Here is an 11,074-nt window from a genome sequence, read left to right as displayed (position 1 = left end):
GTGTGTAAATATTATCAGATTTCTTAAACATTTTTAACTTCTAATTTGTACTTTATGGTAAGGCAAAAAGCTAATTCTACTTATGGTTTAGGTTAATGTGTCCTAAAATTATGTAAATAATTAAATAAGCTGTAAATGAGCAGGCCATAGATACAGTATTTGTTTAGTGACTTTTTTTTACTAAGTACAAGAATTGCAGTGCTCTAGCAGAGTAATTTAAACACCCTTTTGCATAAACAGATTTGGACTCCAGATATCAAATAGTACAGAAGGTGCTGTGGTGTAGAGTGGCCGTGGTGGCAACGTTCCTGCTGGCACAAGTGACTCTTCTGTGTGGTTACAGTGTGCAGGCACCCCCAGAGCTCGGGCTCAGAGCTGGAGCAGCAGGAACAAAGGGCCTGGGTTTCACTTGCTGTGAGGCACTTTGGTGTTGCTGCAGGGATGGACAGGTGAACATCAGGGTAAGTGAGAGCTGAGCTGGTGATTTCCTTGCAGAAGCTGCATATTGCTCTGTCTGTCTCTGAAATCTCTCTCTCTTATGGTATCTAATAGTAGACTTCTATTTTTCTTTAAAAAAAAAAAAAAAGGTTTGACTGTCGTTAGATAGCATAGTCCCCCAAAGCCAAAGAACCTTCACTCCAGAAATTCTTTAAAAGGGAAATCTAATAAGTCACTGCTTAACACCAAAGGTAAAGCTTAATAAAATGCACTAGGAACTTTGTCTAAATTTTTAAGAAGCAAATGGAATGTTGATGATCAAAAAGACTGCCCTATTCTACTTTGTAAAAATAGTAATAATTTAAATATCCATTATATAAAATTGAAATAGATCATCTCTACAAGAATATGCAACACTAACATTTCATAAGTATAAAATTATTTTCTTTGTAAGTGCTTTGACAAAAAATGAAACTTAAATGATGAAAAATCTCACCTCTACTTTCATACTAAGGGTTGTATTTTTTTAATGTTTTTCAGACATGAGGTCATCTATTCCAATTTGATAGCATTTTGTATGTTTTCACTGTTGCTGTCGTTTGGCAGATCCTCACCAGGCTGTATTGTTCATGGTCTGTCCTGTTACTTTCAGTTGAAGACAAAAAGAACATTTGAAACATGATTAATTCTGACAAACTGCTTATGATTTGACTTCTGTCACGTTTTTATTTGCATGGGTGTTTAAATGGTTCTGTTAGTACTGTCTTTGCACAGTTCTGATTTATCTTTTTTTACTTAGTACTATTTATTTCATAATGTAGTAATCATCAGCCTTACTAATGACCTTGTAGCCTTTCTTATATGCACATAATGCACATTTTCCAATGGCTAGAAAATGCAAAATACTAGTGGATATCATTGCATCAGATCTTCATGTCTTTCTCAAAAGGACTGCTAACCTCTGGGATATATGAGGTAGTAAAATGATGATTGTAAATGAGTAGCACATAAGAGATATTTTCTTGAATTTAAAATTATTGCAGCCAGTTTCAGCATGTAAATATATAATAATGTTGGCTAGTGTGTAATTCTTGAATTAAAAAATATAAATAAAGAAAATCTAAAATCTGTATATGTGGTTGTGTTTGTTGGGCAGGACCTTTCCCAGAGCTGCAGGAGCTGAGGGATCTCACCTGAGGTGAGTGTGGGTGAGTTCGGGGCAGGAGGGGTCGGGCAGGGGGGCTCAGAGGCCCCTCAGGGCAGGGATCCCACGGGAAGGGGCAGCTGAACACGGAGCTCCTGGGCCTGGGCTGCCCTCGGGGCAGGGCCGTGTCTGGGGCTGCTCCATCCAGGGGGATCTGGGGCTGCTCCCTCAGCCAAGGCCGAGATCCGGGGGAGCAGCTGGAAATGTGCTCAGTGAGGCCTGGTCAGAGTGAGCTCCTGTGAGCCCATCACTGCTGGGCAGGTCTGGTGTCCTCCTCCCAGAAACGTGGGGGGTCTGTTCCTGCTGGGAGGGTATTTCCTGCTACAGAAAAAGTGTTAACATCTGACTGCGTGCACTTCAGATATGGAAGTCCCAAGTTCCTTTCCTTCCTCTTCTTACTTACCATCAAACAGGAGAGATCCCGGATGAGCAAATTTTTGCTCCTTTGGAGCTGGTGGATTGAGCAGATTTTCCTGTTCGAGTGGTTCTGTTGCATAAAAACCCCATTCCAGGTGAGCAGACCAGGGGACAGAGCAGCTGAGGGTGGTTATGAGAGGGGTCTGCACTGCTGGGCTCCTTCTGCTCAGAGCTTTGAGTCAGCACTCACAGGGATCAGAAACTGGGGTCTTCTTGTGCTCCCCAAAGGGAACATGGCCACTGACACAGGTCTGTTCTTGCTGCTTTCTATCCTCATGAATCTTGAGCCTTAAACAGACTTCAGACTTAGACCTGTTTGCTGTGCTGAGAGGGCAGTTCATGTCCTCCAGTTCTTGTTCTCTGCCATCCCAGCTCTAATGAAAGGGAACCCCTCCTGTGTTCCCAAACCCCAGGGATCATTCCTTGGGTGATACAACTGCAGTTATTGGCAGCTTTAGCTCTACACACCCACAGTAGATGCTTTGGTTGATCCAACCGGGGGAGCAGATGGAGACCAGCAAAGGGAACAAATGGCCATCAGACCAAAGGCTGCCAAGGGCTAAAACTGCCAAATCCTGGCTTTGATTTGGGAATGAAGACAGCAGTTGGTGATTCCTTTTGAAGTTCTCCCCCTGGCTGCTCTCTGTAGCAGCCCCCCAAGAGCTCTGCTCTCCTGGGGGATCAGTTCTGTCCCACTTTGCTGGGATGAAGATCCGGTTCTGCAGAGAGAGAGCAGAGCTGAGTCTCACAGCTGTACTGAGTGAGGAGTGCTGGGTGCAGGAGACATGGAACATGAGATGGAAAATATTCCAGGCTGTTACAGAAAGCTCTAGTCTGACTTCCTGCCTTCCCTCTTTAAAATACCACATCTTCTGAAGCTTCTGAACAGGAGATCGTGGTTCTGAAAAAAGACTCAAATTTCAGCACAGCTGCTTTGTCACAACTCTGTGATTTACTGTTGACCCTTATTTTCAGAGATTATTACAAGCTAGGAAGCAAATATTTCAATTTTAAGACTGTTTATGATTTTGAAATCTAAAAATATTTATATTAATTGGTGAGTATAATTTCCAAAACAAAATTGTCTATCTGCCATTTCATCTGTTTGTATCTATAAATGCATTTAATGTTATCACATCCTAACAGGTGTCATATCAAATTCACTGGCACAAAAATAAGACTAGTATTATAGAGTATTTGAATAATTTATTTCCTTTATTCTGATCTTTAACACGTCATGACTTGTGTAATGTGACCTCTCCCTCATTCAATTTACTTGATTGCAAATTAGAAACCTTAATAGCAACTTCTTATTGGGAAATTGTACTGTTGAATATATCTTTATAATCTCAAATTAACAAAACATGACAAAAATTATCTAACATCTCAGTTCTTAACTAATAAAAGGAAAATCAGCATGTTAAAGAATGAAATTATGCATCTGTCAAATATTGAACAGCTGTGAATCAGTGAAATAATGGGCCCTGGCATGGAGCACATTGTAACTGCTGCATATTAAGGGAATGTAACATTACAACTACATAGCAAGTATGCTCAGTAACCCACATGCTTTGGTTATCAAAATTAATGACCAGCATGACATTATTAATTTGTAATGCTTGTTATTCTTGAGGGATATTTGGAGTGACTGATTTATTATGGTGTTCAGATGAGTCCAGGCAAGTGAGAAATTTAAAAAAAAAAAAAAAAAGCTGGTTCTGTGGAGAAATGGGGGTTGGGTATTCAGGTGATGAGAATTGCTTATACAGGAGACACCTTTGCCTTGGCTGAGACTGGCCCAGGCAGGTTTTTGGGGGGAGAAGGAGTGTTTACTTCAATGTCAGGGCAAAACTTTTGAATACATCTTATTCTTGGAACAAAAGTATTTTTCCCCCTTTGTGACAGGTTGTCAGAGCTGACAGAGTGCATTGATCTGGGCACAGGGATGGCTCAGGGCAGCTTCCAGCTGAGAGCACTGCCCTGAACCTGCTCTGCTTTGGAAAGGAGGCAGCCAAGGGAACAGAGGCTGCTTGGGCTCCCTTACAAATGCTTTAAAAACTGAATCCTGCAGACTGTGCACTTTCCAGCTGTGGTGGTGCTCCTCAGTTCCCCAGTGGTCCTTGAGTGGAGATCCCTGTGTGTCCATGGAATGTGTGCTCACAGGGGCTCACAGGTCTCAGCTGGGTTGGTACATCTGTGTTCTGCTGCTTTGTAAGCCCACGTGAAACTGGACTGTGACCTTTGAGTTCTCCTTGTTAAACATTTCCAAAGATCTTTTCTGAAGAGTCTGACTGATCATGTCAGACTTTAATCTGCAACCCTTTGCTGAAATCTTCTGGCACTGATGCTGATGAAGGTATGTGGAGAGACATCCCAGGCAAGCCCAGGGGGGCAATGTCCTGCAGGTGACAGGGAGTGAAGTCCTGTCAGATGCTCTGTGGCAGCAGCACAAAGGGCAAGATGTGCAGGGATAAACCCACAGCACAAAAGCTGTTTGGTCATGGTGGGATGGGTGCAGTCCCTTTGGTGAGGGTCAGATCTCCACTTCCATGTCATGCAAGGAAATTGTTTCCTCAGGTGGGAAGACGTTGGCAAGAGAAGGAATGTGGATAATAAACAGATTGAAACCTCCGTGTCAGGGCAGCAAGATTTATCTGCAAGATTTGCAGACAAATTGAATTGGGTTTGATGTGCTTCAGTGTTTTAGGTTATGAAAGATTGAGGCTTTTTTATTGTTGTTGTTGTTAGTCATCATTCAAAAGATATCTGAGGGAGAGATATGTGTCAAACAGACAGAAAAAAAATCACTGGAAAGAAAAAGGGGAAAAAAGAAAAAGAACCCCAGTGAGGGGAAATCCAGCTGATTCCCTCCCATCCTCCCAAGCAGCAAAGAAGTGCAAACTGCATTGCCTAATTTATTTTCTTCTTTTTTCTCCCACTCACAACATACTTTAAAATTAGAAGGGTTTAAGACTGTAGGAAGGACAAATTTTTTCTTCCTCCTCCCTCACTGTTAATTTTAGCATTTTCTTTCTTACACAAGTTTGGAAATGTAACATGAAGACCTTGGCTAATTCCAGTGAATAATACAAGCCTTAATTGGTTTTGGAAGGGTCTCTAGATCTCTCTAAGAAAAATTAAGTGTTATTTATTTGCCTTCATTACTGCCCAAAGCAATGTGATTACTGAACAGGTTTGACATTCAAACTAATTAAGGATGAGAGAAAGAGAGGGGAACAAACCCTTTATATGAGATCCAGACAAAAATATACAAAAGGAAGAAACAAAAAAAATGGAAGGGACAGGCAGATGAAAAGCAAAGGTTGTTTTCTCCCTCATGCTGTAAGATTTCAAAGTAAACACCAGTGCTCCTCTGGCATGGCATGTTTCCCTGTCCTTTAACTGCAGCCCAGCCATCCATCAGCTGGTTTTCCCTATTTCAAATTGCTTTCAGGAAAGCAGTAGGAGGTAACAGCTCCTGGTGCTGATGGAATGAAGTCCAGCATCCAAACCCATACGTTTTCTCCAGGTGTAACAACACGATACAGGCCTTCAAAAGCAATGGGTTAACCTAAACTTTAGTAACTGTAAGGTGTGTGGATCCCTGAATGGACCTGCTGGACATGCCCTTGTGTTGGCAAAGAGCACCTTTAACCTGCTCACTTCTCCTCCTCCGTGCAGGTCGCTGGGTCTGGACGGAGCAGAGAGACCCCTCAGTGTCCCTGCAAGGGCTGCAGGAAACAATGAAGGACCAGGGATGTCACAAATAAAGATGCCTTTGCAGGCAGCTGGGGCCTGATGAAGGTGCAGCACAGCTGAGGGAGGCAGAGCCTGGGCCCTGCAGGTACCACTGGGTTCTGTTGTAAAGCTCTGCCAGCACAAACAGCACCGGGCACTCGCTGGGCACTGGCAGGAGAGGGTTGTTCATTATTACTCTGCTCAAGAAGTGGGTTGTGCTCCTTTCTGCTTGCTTTCTTTTAGGTTATTACTCTGGAACACCAAGAGATCTTCTGTTTTGGCTTTTTTTTCCTCACCCAACAGACGAACCTCCCCTGTTGTTCCTGTGTGATCTCAGGTGAGTTGGATCTTCAACACAACGTTCCTGCAGGACAAACAGACCAACATTCCTTATTTCATTGGACTCAGCTTCTTTTTGCCTGCTACAGTTTATTATGATTAGTCCACTATAAATTACATGGTGTCTCCAGGGACCTGTTCTGTACTTGAAATATCACAAGACTGCTGTCATGCATAATGCTGCAGAGAGCTGCTAAATTTATATCCACTAAAAATGTGCTTTACATTGCAGAGTGACCCACTTTAACTTTGATGCATAAATGGGTTGCTTTTCCTTTTCTTTTAAGTATTATCTGCTATATTCTGTTTGGCCACAGATTTAACTTACTCAGAAAAGGCCCCTGGAAAATCTGCTGTTTGTGCTTGGTGTATTGTGTGATTATCATTATTTTATAAAACTTGGACATACTTCCAAATTCCCCTGGAGACAAAGCATGCAAAGGGCAATTTTGTCTGCCAGCCCATGTAAATTCTGTCAGGCTGCATAAACAGACAGCAGTGGCAGATTGGCTCCTGGAGCTCGTGGTTTCTTCTGCTCCTGAGCAGTTTGCACAGCAAGTGGACAGCAAGGACTGTGAAGCACAAGTTGCCCTAACATACAGATAATGGCAGTTTACTTGTGTAGTTCCCAAATCTGCCCTTTGAGTTTTAAAAGCTTTTTGCCGTTTTTTTATAAGAGTCCTTCAAATATCAGCCTGGTTTTAACAAAATTTAAAAAAAAAAAAAGGGCATAAAAGTCTGGTTCCCTGTTAAAATTTCTCCTTCTAAGAAGGCAGAAAGGGAGCAGACAGATTTAAAATGCCTTCAGGATACTATATACTATAAATCATTATCTACATGAAGTGCATCCACAGGAATTCTGCCATAAAGCTTTAGTGTATAATAAGAAAAATATATGGTAAGACTATTATGCTATTAATTGATATGGCTTCTTGACAGGGTTAAATAGCCCATAATATATTCCACTGAGTGGACATTTCTAAGTGAATGTGGGGAAGAAGAGAGGCAAGAAAAATTGAAAGGATTTCTGGTTTGATTTTTCTCTAAATCACCATAAAATGATCAAAAATAGTCAGAGGATCTCAAATGTCTCAATGTCTTGGTTTAAAGGACCAGACTCAGAGTGGTTCTCCTGAACTTTGTCCAACACTGTGTCCTGTCCCCTGATTTTCTAAGTAGGCTTCAGTCAGTCATGTCTGTAACCAGCAATGCACAGAAAGAGTTTAATTCAGTTGAATTAAAACCACATTTTTCAAAATGTAAGTTTAATTAAGGTTTGTTCATCTGAAGGCCTGAAGGGTTACTCAAATACATCCTAAACCACAGTCTATAACAATTACTTTCCTTACTTAGGCAATTTGCTAAACTTGTCTTTCTGTGTTTGCATAAAACCCCTGTTCCTGCAGTGGTGTTGGCAACTTTCTTTGACTTCAGTGTTGAGTGAGAGATGTACCCAAAGGAGGGCCAAAGAAATGCACAATGTACACATCACCACTGCAAATGAGCTTAGGGAGAATGTCAAGGGGCTGGGGCAAAAAGTTTTGAGGATGTAAAATTTGAACCGTGTAGGCTGGGTGAAGCCTGGGAGCCAGTAACCTTCTCTGGACCTCAGGAAGTTCATGCATAACCTGAAGGTTCATAAATAATGAAAGAAGTTTTTTTAAAGCTGATTTTAGTGAAGAACCAGAGTGTTCATAGGTTAGCTTTTGAATGGTAAAGGTTAATGTAGACTGTAATTACTGCTCTGGGAAGACAACTGGAAATCCAGTACTAGTTTTCTTCCTTGTTTGGGCTACTCCTGCATAGGAAAATAGTTCATCACTTTAATTAAGATCCTTGTCCTCTTTAAAAAAATGAAGTGATCTTTTCATAGACTATTGCTCCCAAGTCAAATTGTTCATTTTGCCTCATTTTTCTTTTTCATTTCACTGGTAACAATATAGAAAATTCAGTGTAACTGAGATAACTTCAAGTGCAACATGAGCAACATCAGGTTCATTGTTCATACAAGTCCTTCCCACAATTATGGGTATGTTTTGTATTTACAGTGTCACATTACTGTGGTGTAATGAGAGGAGTAACTAAAAGAAAAAACTTTTATTTTTGACCAGACTCTCTCTTTACTCACTTTTGTGGAAATGTGAAATGGATATAAACTCAATGTTAAGAAAATGAAGTATCTGGAACAATTAATATTATTCAAAGAAATAAGCTAGATTTAAGGAAAAAATCTGCTTGAGTTCAAGCATTTAGTTCCATTAATGACACTGGAGCCTACTTGTCTGCAAAAGTGTGAATCAGATTCTTAAGCCCTGTGCATGTTCTGGGATTTAGGTTTGGAATTCCAAGCCAGCTGTTTTCCTACAAGCAACACCTTGGCATGTGATTTGCCACTGTTTTAGCAGAGGCTGAATGCAAGAATCAATTGGACTTGTTTTGTCAGGAGCTGCTGCCCCACAGCTCAGGAGCTGCTGCCTGAGCCTCTCAGGGCCCCTGGTGATCAATAATGTCACACAGCTGTCACCTTCTAAGGATAGTAAAGGAAAACCTGTACTCTTGCCAATTTTCATTCTAAACCCTGTGATTTTAGGATGGAAGGAAAAGGTTTATTCGTGTAATAGTGGCCTGTTGTCTCATTTGTGGTTTACCTGGCTTGCTTAGGACTTTCATGCCTGTGTCAGTAAATGTGTTGATAAATGATTTTATCCAAGAACAGAACAGAGTTGTGCTGTCTGGTCACCATAGATACAGACAAGGTGGAGTGAGATGGTGGAGCTGGGTGTGGGTGGGGAAGAACAGGGAGAAAGAGAGGAAGGGAGTCACTGGCTTAGCTCTGTACTCAGTCCTAAAAACCACTGGTACAATTGGGGTCTTCATTTGCTGTGGGCTCCCCTAACCCAGGATCCTCTGAGGTGGAGTCTCCAGGTGGGGCTTTAGTACCCAAGGAACAGAGTAGCTGAAGTGCAAACCTTGCTGGGTGGGGAGCAGAGGCAGCCCAGGGCACAGGGACTGGTCCTGCAGGGCCAGAGTGGGCACTGCCCCTCAGAGCTGACTGAGCTCAGGGACATCCATCACATCTCCTGGGGCTTGGAGTACCTGGGCAATGTGAGAGCAGCTGCATTTCCCCCTTAAACTTACCAGTGAGGGACAGAACACAGAGACTGGCAGTGGGGAAAAACCCAAAGCAAATCAGAGGGAGAGAGTGGGAACAAACCAACAATGGATTTCACGGGGAAATGGGAGAGAAGAAGCTGTGATGTGGGGCTGAAGGGCAGGTGTTGGAAGAGGTGAGGCCATGGACTGAAAATAATGTCTTATTAAGGCTCTGTGAACCTTTCCTTGGGAGATCCCTGCTTTCCCTCTGTCACAGCTGCTCCCACTGCCCAGTGGGGTTCTCTGGACTTGCCCTGGTGTCCTAAAGGTGCCCCCTGTGCTCCTTGCCTGGGGTTTAGAAGATGTTGGAAATACAGGGTCTTGGTTTGGGTGCTCCTCTGCAAATCCTGCCTTGTCTGGGCCTGACTGTGCTGGAGCTCCCTGCAGCTCCAGGGGAAGGTGGAACTCGTGTTTACACAAATTGCTTGTTTATCCTATTTTAGAGGAGACCTGCACTCCATGGGAGTGTGTTTGGATTTTGTCTATGATAATGTGACTCCTCTGGGCCACAGGAAAGCTCTGTAGAAATGGTAGGGAAGCTGCCTGAGAAATGGAAGCTCTTTTAAAATTGCAGGGCTTTGACATTTGTTCTTTGTTCTGAACTGAAACAAATGAAAACTGTACAAATTAAGTTTGTGAAAACATCAGAGAGCAACAGTGGGCTGCTGTGGGAGCCCAAGTTTGGGAAATGTTCCAGATCACCCTTTGTTAGTGTGAGGAATATTTCAAGGAGTGTGGGAATGGCACAGAATCCCAATATCCCAGGTACTGGGACTGCAGCCAAAGGTGCAAGAGCCATGGATGTTTGTCCCTGGTCTGTGTAAATCCCTGCTCTGACTACAAGTCCCCACATTCCAGCCCAGTTGTTCTCTGAGTAACACTCCTTAATTACTGTGTCTGTGCAGAAATGCTTCAGAGGAACCTCATATATTAAAAACATTTCTTTTGAAAATTTATCTAATATTATCTAAAATTTATTCTAATATTGAAGAGCAATAAAGCTTTCTGTGAATGCTTTGGAATAAGTCACAGACACTGACAAAATTCTGTAATGAAACCACATTGGAAACAGGTTTAATCACATTGTGCTTCATCTCCAAAAATCCAGTATCTCTTGCACACTGAGGCAACGTAAATTAGTACCTTGATCTGCACCATGGCAAAAGATAAATGGTGGTTTATTATTCATTCCATGTTAGAAGAACTCCTCCCTCAGATGTATGGCAAACATACTTTAAAAAATGGACAGAAAACCCGATGTACCTGCAAATGAATTCTTGAAAGGCAAGAATAATGATCTCAGTTCAGTCCCGTGGACTGTAGACTTAACTGAATCCTCTGAGAAATCAAATATACACACCCTGGCTTTGAAAAAGCAAGATGGTTTTCCTTGAATCAAGCCAGCAATATGCAAGAAGTAGGAATATTTATCCATTTAAAGGCAGAGTGACAGAGAGAGCCTCTGATCTTATGATATAATGAAAGACTATTTTTTAAAATCAAGCTTCTATTTTTCCCAAAGTTTTCTTTGTCTGAAGCATCTCTAGGAAGTCATCCCACCCTGACTAGGTGGGGTCCTCTTGAAGGGAGATGTTACTTGGTGTGCTGGGGGAAATCAAAATGTAGTCCAAGTGAGAGTGGCAGCTTCTCATTTAGCTGGTGTTTGGAGACAGAAAGTTAAATGTCAATGTATAGAGACTTCAAAGATACTGGCTTGATTTGGTTCATCTTATATGAATTTTTGCAGTCTGGAGAACATTTTTTCATTCAAGTAGCAGAATGAAA

This window comes from Corapipo altera, unplaced genomic scaffold (genome assembly GCF_003945725.1).
Source record: "Corapipo altera isolate COAL_440 unplaced genomic scaffold, ASM394572v1 75, whole genome shotgun sequence".
NCBI classification, from domain to species: Eukaryota; Metazoa; Chordata; class Aves; order Passeriformes; family Pipridae; genus Corapipo; species Corapipo altera.
Note: the sequence above shows the minus strand (reverse complement) of the source record.